The sequence below is a fragment of the Protomyctophum bolini genome, assembly GCF_963924005.1.
Source record: "Protomyctophum bolini genome assembly, chromosome: 3".
Classification (NCBI taxonomy): Eukaryota; Metazoa; Chordata; class Actinopteri; order Myctophiformes; family Myctophidae; genus Protomyctophum; species Protomyctophum bolini.
In genome coordinates this window covers 37476236-37488395 of record NC_137864.1, presented here as the reverse complement: position 1 = coordinate 37488395, position 12160 = coordinate 37476236, and positions in this window count along the sequence as shown.

The following is a 12160-nucleotide window of genomic DNA, read 5'->3' as shown; positions in this document are numbered from 1 at the left end:
TATTACTAGTTATTATAACTCCTCAAATCCAGGTGCACGTACAGTACGCATGTATGGAAATAGTACAGCAATTTCAACACTAATCACAACTGCGAATTAACATTTCAGTAGGCTACATCCTGTATTATTTTTTATTTTATTATCCTTATATGTATTCATTGGACTGTTAGCACAGTCTCAGCAGAACATGTCCCACCTAAACCACTACTGCTAAATAAAAGCCTGGTACCGAGGCTACACAGTACACTGACTAGGACACTTGCATGTACACGATTTGCATGAGTGACAAATAATAATTCTTCTTGATTCTTGACCATAGATGTCACCACTGGGTGGCAGTCTTAATATTGTAATGTTTCATGTCCAAAGCTACTTTAGCTTTTTGGGTCTCACCTCAGATAGAGTCCAGTCAAACTGGATGTGGATGATACTGAAATCGGTCATTTATCTCGTCTGCGAGTTATCTTTCTTCACTCTTTTTCTTAACCTATTCTACCCTTTCCTGTAAGATAAAAGAAACCTTGCTGCCCGAGGTCTAAATGATCCTACACGCGCTCTCTCTCTCTCTCTCTCTCTCTCTCTCTCTCTCTCTCTCTCCTCTCTCTATCTCAATATGAGGTACAGTTAGATGTGTAGATGACTCACCACTGAGCTGACTCTCAGGAAAAATATCCCTTCTGCTCCATGTCTCTCATACAGGACCTGCGTCACTCCCAACAGCTTATATTCATTCATTAAGCTAACCCTACCTTACCATTGTCTAAATGCCTATGCCATTGCCACCTATCACAACAGCAAAACTTTGAGTAAGTGAGTGAGTGAGTGTGTGAGTCATTAATTGAATACTTTATTAACAGTTTGTCCCCCAAAAAGCACAGGAAGTACAATTCTATACAAGGTCTGCTAAAAGAACTAAACCCAAGAAAGCACTATGGCTTGTTTCCATTGGTGTCCTTTGACAGACAAATATGCAATATGCAAAAACATCATATGAACGTATAATCAAAAGGGGAAAAAATGTGTACAGTAAACAGTTAGCTGAGGCCCGAACAGAAAATGTAGATCAGCTATTTTGTGGTTAAAGTGGTTAAAGTGGTTAAATGCGGTGGTTAAACACCATCAAACTGTTGAAGGTTCAATCTTTCTATTGTAATCATATTTCTTCGAGAACTTTCCTGAATGCAAAACCTGCACTGTAAGCTTGAGATGATGGCTTATGCTTTGATTGATTGATTGATTTATTAACATTTATTTGCAGAATTACAGTACATTTCAAGTACAACTCAATACAACAACTGTTAACTGTGAGTGGACGACACCATAAAGCATTACACTTGTTTACAATAGGGCCCACTATTTTCAATGCATCAAAACAATTAGAGACGTACGAATATACACAACTATATAGTCAGAACATCATAGAGGAGGTAAAAAGGGAAAATAAACATACTGTATACAGTGAGGGGAAAAAAGGGTGGAGGGATTCAGATTTTACGGGGGCCAGTTTCTATTTGCAGCCGTCCTCAGGTGCCCTTTGAAGGCATTCGCATGTCTTAATGACTGTTGGTAGGGCGTTCCACATTTTGGTGGCATAGGAGCGAAATTAATTTAGTCCCTTGTTTGTGCCGAATCTGGGTTGCACATGGTTTGTTGAACTCCCTCTGGTGTTGTGGGTGTGGACTTCGTTGACATTAAGGACATATTTAGATAGGCACATGGGTATCTTGGTGGTGTATCGAATCTTGTGGACCAGACCCATTGCAAGATGCTGTACTCTGTCGTCAACCCTAAGCCATTCCAGCCTGTAAAAGTGGGCAGGGGTGAGGTGGGTTCGGGGAGTGAGTAGTAGCTTGACCAGTTTGTTTTGGGAAGTCTGGAGCCTAGTTCTAAGGGCCTTTGAGGTGCTGTGGTACCAGGAGGTGCATGCATAGTCAAAGAAACCTTGTACGAGGGCTCCTGTTAGGGTCTTCAAGGTGTTTTTGTTGACCAGTGAGGAGATCCTGTATAGGAATCTTGTTCTTTGGTTGACTTTTTTTATTACGTTGGTGACCATTTTATCACCGGAAAGATTTGCCTCCAGGATGGAACCTACTGTAGGTAGGTAATTTCATCTTTTCGTGTGATAACATTGTCACCCACTCTAATCAAGAAGTGATTAGCCTTGCTGAGATTACTATTAGAACCAAAGAGAATGGATTCAGTTTTACCCAGGTGTAGAGATAGTTGTTATCATGCTGAATACACTTGTACTCTTAAATGTCCAGCTTGTGCACACACAGACTGCAGCAGGTGCAGGCCTATACTCCAAGACGACTATATTATATCCCATTCTCACCATACATCACAGATGTACTGCTTGACTTCAGATGTTAACCTTTCACATCTGTTTTTGTTCAGTTTCATCCTAAATTAACCCAATATTGCTCAGTCATCTCAGACAGGTCTAGATTGTCATTTGTCTGGCTGTTTGCACATTTGGCTTCTATCTATACCCCATGTCCTATAGAACAGTGGTTCCCAAACTGTGTCCACGACTCTCAAATGGGTCCCAACTCAGAGTCCTCAGAGTTACTACTGGCTACTGGCTGCCAAATATTTGTGTGATAGGACCACTTGATATAGATTAGAATACTTCCAAGCTAGCCACAACGGTCAACTGGTGATTTGAAATTGAATGGAAGGAATAAAAAAAAGAAATTATGGAACACAATGTAATACAATGGGTTCCTTGCTTTGTCTCTTTCTGCAAAGTGGACCGACAGGACCGTGGCCTTTAAAAACATTGAAGACCTTCAAGTTCCTTTCATGCAGCATTGATAGGATTAAGTAGCTTTCTTCTCTTGGTCATGTGCACATACTTTGGTCATTGACTATTAGACAAATCTGCCAGTCCAAAAGCAGTGGCCAGATTATTTTGGTTGTGATTGGAGTTCGCTGCCCCCGAAGTTGTGGCTCACTTTTTCCTCTCTTTTATTGGTTCGTTTTTTTTTTTACGGCATAGCTCTCTCTGTAGGCGAACCTTCCACAAGGTGGTCTGTCTGTGTGCCTGTGTTTGTCAAGGACTTATACTAATATCAGTGCCACATTCCTTGTGCACGGCTCTGTAGGAGAATAGCCAATGTACCTCCATGCATTTAGTTTTTTCATGTTTTATATGTAATATTATCTGAAATATTAAATTTCAATTGTGCAATGGATGTCCAGGAGATCTCTGTGTCTCATCTGTCTGCCTTGCCCACATATGGAGATCTTTGATGTAATCTCAATATGATGTCATACTCTGACATATGGGTATAGGTACACTGACAGGTATTGCATAATCAATTGGTATGTTTTAACCAGGTATTGGCGAGGGTCAATCCGCCTTGCGTGTCTTTTGGCAGCAAACCGTTGGACTGATCAGTGTTGTCTTGTGCAAGTTTTTTCAATTTTTTTCTCATCGTTTTATAACTTTTATTATGTTTATGATGGAAGTAAATGGGTCTCAGATCAGGCTGACACATGGGGTATCAGGCTGGACACCCATTAGGTTTCCTTAAGATGGTTTTGTGGTGTTTAGGGACGCTATGACGTCCGCTCACTTTTCCTCAACAAAGTCTATAGCCTTGTTGATGAATGTCAATGTCATATCCTTGAGGTAGTGGAAGGTGGGCGTAACGGATTCAGAGTAGAATTTCCATGCCATAGGCCTCAGCCTTTGACACATCTTACTTTCCAGATCCGTTAAACGAGAATCGAGATACATTGTCTCGACATGAGCTCCGTCCTGCTCCCACTTCAAGTACGCTTGCTCTGACTCCAAGGAAGCAATCTTGTACTCCATGTCAGCAATGTTCTTCTGAGCTACTGTGAGCTGCATGAGCACATTCCCATAGTTGTTTGCAAGGTTCTCGTGGTCGTTTATGAGGTTTAGGTGTTTGACTCTGATGGTGTAGAAGTGGCAAATGATGGCTATACCCAGGAGGAGCCATAAGCCATAACATTTGATAACGCAGATGCAGATGGCAGGGGGCGCTTTGGCGTGGCGTGCCTTGGTGCGCCTTGGAGTGCCATGCCTTGCTTGCACTGGTCGAGTAGCAGAGGGGGACTCCTGAAGTTGTTCCTGTGATTGGAACACATGGTGGTCAACTTCCAACTCCTCATCATTGCTGGTGGTGGTGCATGTACTAAAGATCCTCACCCTTCGTCTTCGCATGAATGTAGGGGAGCTTGAAGTTCCTGCCATCTCATTCTCGCTGCTGCTGGAGTATTCCACTGCTGGTTGCGTGGAAACTATTTCTGGTTCACCATTCTCGCTGCTGCTGGAGTAATCCACTGCTGGTTGCATGGAAACTCTTTCTGGTTCACCATTCTCGCTGCTGCAGGAGTATTGCACTGCTGGTTGGTGTGCAGTGGAAACTGTTTCTGGTTGGTGTACAGTGGAAACTCTTTCTGGTTCAATGAAGGTGTACAGGCAGCTAGACGACGTTCCAAGGTGCATGTTTAAGTCCCCGTTGGCTTCCGTCTCCTCTTGCTCCACCATGGCATGTTGGTCCTCTCTCACATCTCCTAAAGTCACAATGTCCAAGTGGTCATTGAAGACATCTAAGGATTCCTCTCTCACATCTCCTAAAGTCACAATGTCCAAGTGGTCATTGAAGACATCTAAGGATTCCTCTCTCACATCTCCTAAAGTCACAATGTCCAAGTGGTCATTGAAGACATCTAAGGATTCCTCTCTCACAGTGTCCGCAGGTGAATCACGACTCAGGTTTTGTAGCCCTGACTCGATCGTCACTGAAGCACTCTCTAGTTCTCTCATAGTTTCAGTATCAGACCCCAGGAGGTCAGATTCATTTTCCAGTGCATTCTCCGACCCCATAGTCTCGGTATCCGACCCCTTATTACTCAAGATCGTCCACCCCATGGGTGCCTTTGTGTCAGTCGACGACTCTGACTCTGACATTGTCTCTGACACCTTTAAGTTATGGGAGCAAACTTCCACTCACAAGGAAGTAACAGGAAATGGGAAGCGAGGAAGGTCCAACTTTCAGTCGCACACATTATGCCAGTGCTCACTTATATATAGGTCACTGCGAAGGAATGTGACGACACCCTTCGACGTCACCTGCTGACTCATCAACATCCCTTCAATGTCACCCTGACTGGGGTAGGTCCATAACAGCTTAACTAACTATGATGTCACAGTACATGACATACAGTATTAACGTACAGTAATGGTTACTGTCGTCACAGTATTGACGCCAAGTATACTCTGACGACTAGATGACTGACATATATTGATAACGTCACCAAGATCAGTTGTCCCAAATATAGATATCCAGATTGTCCTCCAAGTACTATGTCATGAATAATAATAAAAAAACACACTCGTGTGAAGTGAGGGGCGCTCTTATCATCATACATCATCACACATCAGCCAATCAAATCATCACATTCCGTGCTACAAACACAAAAAACATGCATAGGAGGGGCTAGCGCCCCTAAAAAAAGGAAGAAACTAGAAAAGCACTCTGTCGAGCTGAAAACTTGCGCTTTGCACACAAGTAGGCCATGTATGGCCTACTTGTGTGCAAGCAGAGCGTGCCATGAGGTGCGCTCACCGCTGCTTTTACGACTGCTGCTCTGAGTCCTAAATCTCTCTGCTACACTCTGGGTACGACTGCTGCTCTGAGTCCTAGAGCTCTCTGCTGTCTGTCTGGGTACGACTGCTGCTCTGAGTCCTAGAGCTCTCTGCTGTCTGTCTGGGTACGACTGCTGCTCTGAGTCCTAGAGCTCTCTGCTGTCTGTCTGGGTACGACTGCTGCTCTGAGTCCTAGAGCTCTCTGCTGTCTGGGTACGACTGCTGCTCTGAGTCCTAGAGCTCTCTGCTGTCTGGGTACGACTGCTGCTCTGAGTCCTAGAGCTCTCTGCTGTCTGGGTACGACTGCTGCTCTGAGTCCTAGAGCCCTCTGCTGTCTGTCTGGGTACGACTGCTGCTCTGAGTCCTAGAGCTCTCTGCTGTCTGTCTGGGTACGACTGCTGCTCTGAGTCCTAGAGCTCTCTGCTGTCTGGGTACGACTGCTGCTCTGAGTCCTAGAGCTCTCTGCTATTCTAAATTCTTTAGAACCATTATTGACCTTATACCAACCTCGAAACATACTTTCATCAACAGTGATCCCTTATTGGCCGGTGGAGTACGCCGACATACATGCATATCCAGCCGATCCCTTTGGAGTACACCAACATACATACATACCCAGCCGATCGCAGTACTTGTTCGCTCTGCTTGCGCAAGTAAAAAGAAAAAGAAAAGTTGTGAAAATAGCCAATCTACCAGGTTTCAGCTTGTAAGGTAGTATGTAGCTAACCCAAGCCAGAGAATGGTGAAGCGTACTGATGTTTCCAATAGGTTTTATTTTTCATTGTTGAAACACCTTTTTTGGACAGACACCGTAAGAACTATAGGAAAATAAACAAGAAAAAATGAGCTCTTACAACATACAAACATAAATTATAAATAATCACAATGTTTACATGACACCTTCTCTCTTAATATAAACATCTCCAAAGTAATTGCACAGAAAATAAAACACAAACACAATACCTTGTTCCCGTTCTAGCTGGGTGCTAAGATATGAAACTGTTGCTGCTGCTTCCTCAAACATTTCCTTGATCTGATCCTGAGCAGCCAGGTGAGTGCAATACCTAATCAATGCAACCCCCAGTGGAAAATTACCAGGCTCTAGGCCACACACTGAACTCAAACCAAAAAACCCTTTCAAAATAAAAGTATGACACAGTGCCTTGGGTCATTTACATAGTACATCGTAGTAGATCGACTATTCTCACTAGTTAGGACCGGGCAAATGTCTAATTTCTCTTTTGGGTCACATGCTAAAACATTTGGGAATGACTGACCCATCATATAATGTGAGTGACACCTGCAAGATAAATAGATAATTGGTTTCTGAGACACAGCCTGGTCTACATGTCACTCTGGCATTTCAGTTAATTAGAGTTAATTATTAACTCTGCGGCTTGTTGGCTTGTTGCTGAGGAACTGCAGGGCTAATTGGATATACTAGGGAAAAAGCACCCTTGGAGCATTTGGCTCCTTCATACATGAAAGCCCCCCGTAGCCTACCCCCAGACACTACCGGGGGTCTCCTCCCATCTGTCCACATCACTTTCAGTGTAAGTGTTATTGATCATGTACGTACATGTATATGTACGCAGCCAGCAATGTAGTTTTGTTTCTGAACAGCACAAGTCGTTTGAGAGTTAGTTACGAATGCAGAATGTCATTAAATTAAAGGACCACTTCACCACTTTTCAACCTATCTTCATATAATTGGTCCTCACTAATGTTCATGATAAAATACCACAATTCGTTTCTACTCAGTCTGTGTATCATAGGGCTGTGGCAGTTCAGAAACCCGTCCACCAGTGACATCGCTAGGCAGATATCTTTTTAAACAAGATTTTAGCCATGGTGCAACGCTGCAATGTGAAGCTGTATCCTAAGAGATATAAAACCCATAGTGAGCATGACGTGAGTCATTACTCATTATTGTTCCCGTCCTATACACAGGTTTAATGTTTGTCTTTAGTTCAAAGTTTGTTTAGTAAACGCATTGACAATGAAGGGAAAATGTACGTCATAATGTGTCGTTTATGTCATATTGTCTCTTTATTGTTAATGGCGTTTAATGTTTGTGTCGGCACCGTTTGTTTTATATCACCATTACATCACCTAATCATTGTAATCAACATGAGTTAGACTTTAATATATTAGCGCCCCTCACTTCACACGGGTGTGATTTTTAAAATATATATAATTGTATTATCGTTAACGATGGCTTCCTTTATCACATTGCAACTTTTCAGGAATAGAAAAGATGTTTCCAGACCTGGGCAGACAGGCCCGGCCGTTTTCCGCTGTCTGCCTGCGTCTTTTCCGGGTTTTTAGACAGCTGGTGGATGGAAAAGAAGGTCCAAGAAGCTCCACCAGATTCCCGGAAACGGGAATCTGCTTATTTTCCATCCACCAGCTACCGGAAAAGACTCCGGCAGACAGCGGAAACGGCCGTGCCTGTCTGCCCCGGTCTGGAAACACTGTAAGCCTGCCGTTTCTATTAGCTTGGATTCCCCATCGATGATGTCATTGGTGGAGGGGTTTCTGAACTGCCCACAGCCCTCCCATGAGACACAGACAGAGTAGAAAAAAATGGTGGCATTTTATCATGGACATTAGTGAGGAGCAATTATATGAAGATGGGTTGAAAAGTGATGAAGTTGTCCTTCAACGTTTGCATGACTAACTTGCTGTCAGTTATTATTCCCTTCTCATCCCCTGCAATCCAAACGTTCACGCTGCTGGTTTTCTTTCCCCTGGAGAAAGTTGTGTTGCTGCCCATGAACGAGACAGTTGGGATGGGAATCAGTACTTTCCACTAAACGTTTTGGCGTCTATAGCCCAACATCATGTGTGATTGGTCTGACGATTGATGCAGTCGTGATTAGGGAGGGGACAATATGAGGATTACATGTCATGATTATTGTGGCAAAAATAATTGCACTTAATGATAATCAAATTATCAAAATGTGCTTAAAACTTAAAATGCCACTTTTGCTAACCACTTGAACCACCAGCATCCCTATTCTGGGGGGAACGTTCACCAAAAATAGCCGATCAACAAGCTCACAATGCGTTGAGTGAGTAAAGTAAAATAAAATCTTTAAAACTTAAAACAACCTTTTCCATTTTCTCTTGTATTTCAGGTCTTTTGCTGTTGCAACTGTAGTGTAATTTGTAGACCACACACAAAACATACTTGTATTTATCCAATTAATTATGTTCTATGGTCACAATTATTGGTTGCTGTTTAAGACATAAAAGCACAGTATTTGGGGTAAAGGATGAGAGGGTCTCTTAAAGAGCTGGTCTATGCTATGGTCAGTAATGTGAGAACTGAATAACAAGATGATTCATACCAGCTGGTTCAGAGTAAACAGTGTGTAGCGCACGCCATACATAGGCATTTGCGTAGGCACACGCACACTAGACACATGTAAGGAAGAGGCCCCTCACTATGAGGTCAGAGCCCTATAGTGTGGAGTCTCCTGCTGAGCACACACACACATCTTGCGAGCGCATGAACGTACACATACACACGCACGCACAGCGACAACAGAGCTGTAATTCTATTGGCTAAAATCTAAAAGAGCATAACAAGCTTTGGACAGGAAAGTGATTCTATTGGGTACTTAGAAGCCCAAATCATGGAACATATATACTTGAACTAAAAGAGTGCTAGTGGGGTGTTTTTGGGGTGCTGAAGAAGCAGGGCTAGGAGAGCTAGAAGGAAGGAGAGTGTTTTTTAGTCATGCCTTAGCAGGCAGAATTTTGGAGAGTAGGCTGTAGTGGAACCTGAGTGCTCATGTATTCTCCCATGTCCCCATCCCTTGTGCTACAATAAATATACTATGTTAAAACCTTGAACCACGGGTCTTCATCCAATCCGACGGACAGGGTGTCCCATCACATCATTTATCCTACACAACAAAACTCACGTCTGAGTCTCAGTCTGGGTTATCTGAGTGGAGCTCCTGGATAGATCTAAGTCTGGCCCTCAGACACTCACACACAGGTGCAGGTGTTGTTCAAAACTGCACACAGCATGTCCTTCCATATCAAGTAGCCTCTGTATTGGCATCATTGCAAATCTCATCTCTATATTCATGAGTATACTACTCTTTTTCTAACACAGGTTTTGGAATTACTGTTTTATCTATGTGGGTGTTTAATGTACGCTTTCCCTGGGTAAACTACACTGCTAATTGGCTCTGCTAATAATACATTCCTCAACGTCAAAACAAACTTACCAACCAGGCAAATGGATTTCAAGTCATTCAGCCGTGGTACAGTAGCTTCTATCTAACCCATGAAGTCACCTCCTTCACAGCGTGACAAAAGCATGGCTACACTTTGATTGACAGAGGATGTTGCTATGCAAAGCACTTCAAATGCAACTAAGGGCTATAGGGAGGCTGCTGTGGACACGAAATACTGTACACATGCAGGCACATACCTACAGCCCGGGCAAATATTATGAAACCATGTACCTGTTCTTTTCGGTTATCAGTTATCAATATGGTCCCTCTGCGTTCTCATTTGCTCTGGAGTATACGTGGACATGGAGAGCAGCCCATTTCTCTCTCTCTTTCTCTCTCTCTGATTATTGAGGGGCGCTAGCCCCTCCTATATACAGGTGTTTAATAGGTTTGTTTTTTAGTTCAATGTTTGTTTTAAAAACGTCATTGTCAATAAAGAAAATGTAATGTTTGTTTTGTCACCGTTTGTTTTACATCATCATTCATTACATCACCTAATCAATTATAAGAGCGCCCCTCACATCACGCAGGTGTGATTTTTGTTGTAGATCTGCCATTTTCTGTATGGGACACAGTCGTAAGTTGAAGTATAAATGAGGGTAATTCAAGGTTAGGCATGTGTCTGTTAGGGTTTTGTTTAGGGTTAACTGGGGTCCGGGGAGTTACAGCAGTTATGGGAATGTTCCATTTGTACACCGTCAGAATTGGGACTCCTAATGATAGAAAATTGGATTTAGAATGGGGGCCAGGGCATATATAAATCTGGAAGTCCTAGAAATGAATACTTTTGAGAAGCACTGGGTTAGGGTATAGCCTATACGTAAGCGTCGGGAAGAATGAAAATAACAGGTTTCCGACACAGCCTTGCATGTCACTCTGTAATGTCAGTTAATTAGGTGCTTTTCAGTTACTTGTTAACTGTGTTGCTAAGGAACTGGATATATGGAATCTCTATTATGGTAGTATTTAACCCCCGCTTATGAAATGTGTTGAATGGGTGTATTTTGTACATTAGGAGAGCGCCTTCTGCCACGTTCAAATCTTTAAAAGTTTAATAAAGAAACTTTTAGATTTTAGTTTGCGGATATAAACAATGATGCCACCAATGATAGTATAGGCTACCAAAAACACACACACACACACACACACACACACACACACACACACACACACACACACACACACACGCACACACACACACACACACACACACACACACACACACACACACACACAGCAAAGCTGCACAGTATGTTTTGCACGTGCAGCCAATAAATTATATTCATGAAGCACAAATTCCAGAAGCCATCATTTGAGGCTTGTGGAATTGCTAGGCTTCAGTTACCTGCCTCTCTGGTCTCTGTGACTGACAGCTATTTTGACGAGGTGACTCAGTCTGAATATTTCATTCTTGCAAGCTGGTGTCGAAATGAGATAATGAGAAGGAGATATAAAGCAATGTGGGAGGGCCTGACAGGTAATCATCATACATACTATTTAGTAACTACATTTTAGTCAAATGCAGGGATTGTTTTGGGGGTTAAGGGAATGATGAAGGATATAATGGAAGGATGATAACATTTTAATATTTTTAACAGAGAGAATAAATTACTTTATTTTTCTGGAACCTGCAGTGGATCAACTCTTTCAGGTCAACTGACTTTGACTGGTGCTACCTACCCATAACCTTGTGGAGAATGCCCAGTGGTGTAAAGCTAATTACTAAAGTACTATACTTAAAGAAAAAAATATTGTGAGGTATTTTTGCTTTACTCGAGTATTCCAATTTTCAGGCCTACTTGGGAACGAAGCAAGTTGTGAACAATAGAAATGCATACCCCACCCTAGTATGCAATACCCGTTACATCTGTTGTCATAGCACCTGTTTTAAAGGTGTTGTGAAATGTGTGTGTGTGAAATATTTAGTTTGCATTCGTGTAATTTATTATAGGCCTAGTGCCTACTGGGTACTGATGTTCTTAGTCCTCAACTGGTGCACTGTATTGTGTTCTTACGGACGGTCCAAGCCGAGCTGTGCTGTGCCAACTGCTGCTGAAAATGCAGAAAATCATTCAGTATATGATAGGAATCTGGAAACAAATCAAAACGTATTTTAGGAACAACTAACAATCTTTTCTGCTGCCTATAGCTGGTAACCCTTCGTTTGCAAAATGGAGGGGTTTGGGTATACACAATTGGTGATTTATATATACTGTAGCTGAAACATTTGCCTCATTTGCTCAATTGCAGGAAAAATATAGACTCCCCAAGAGTAATTTCTTTT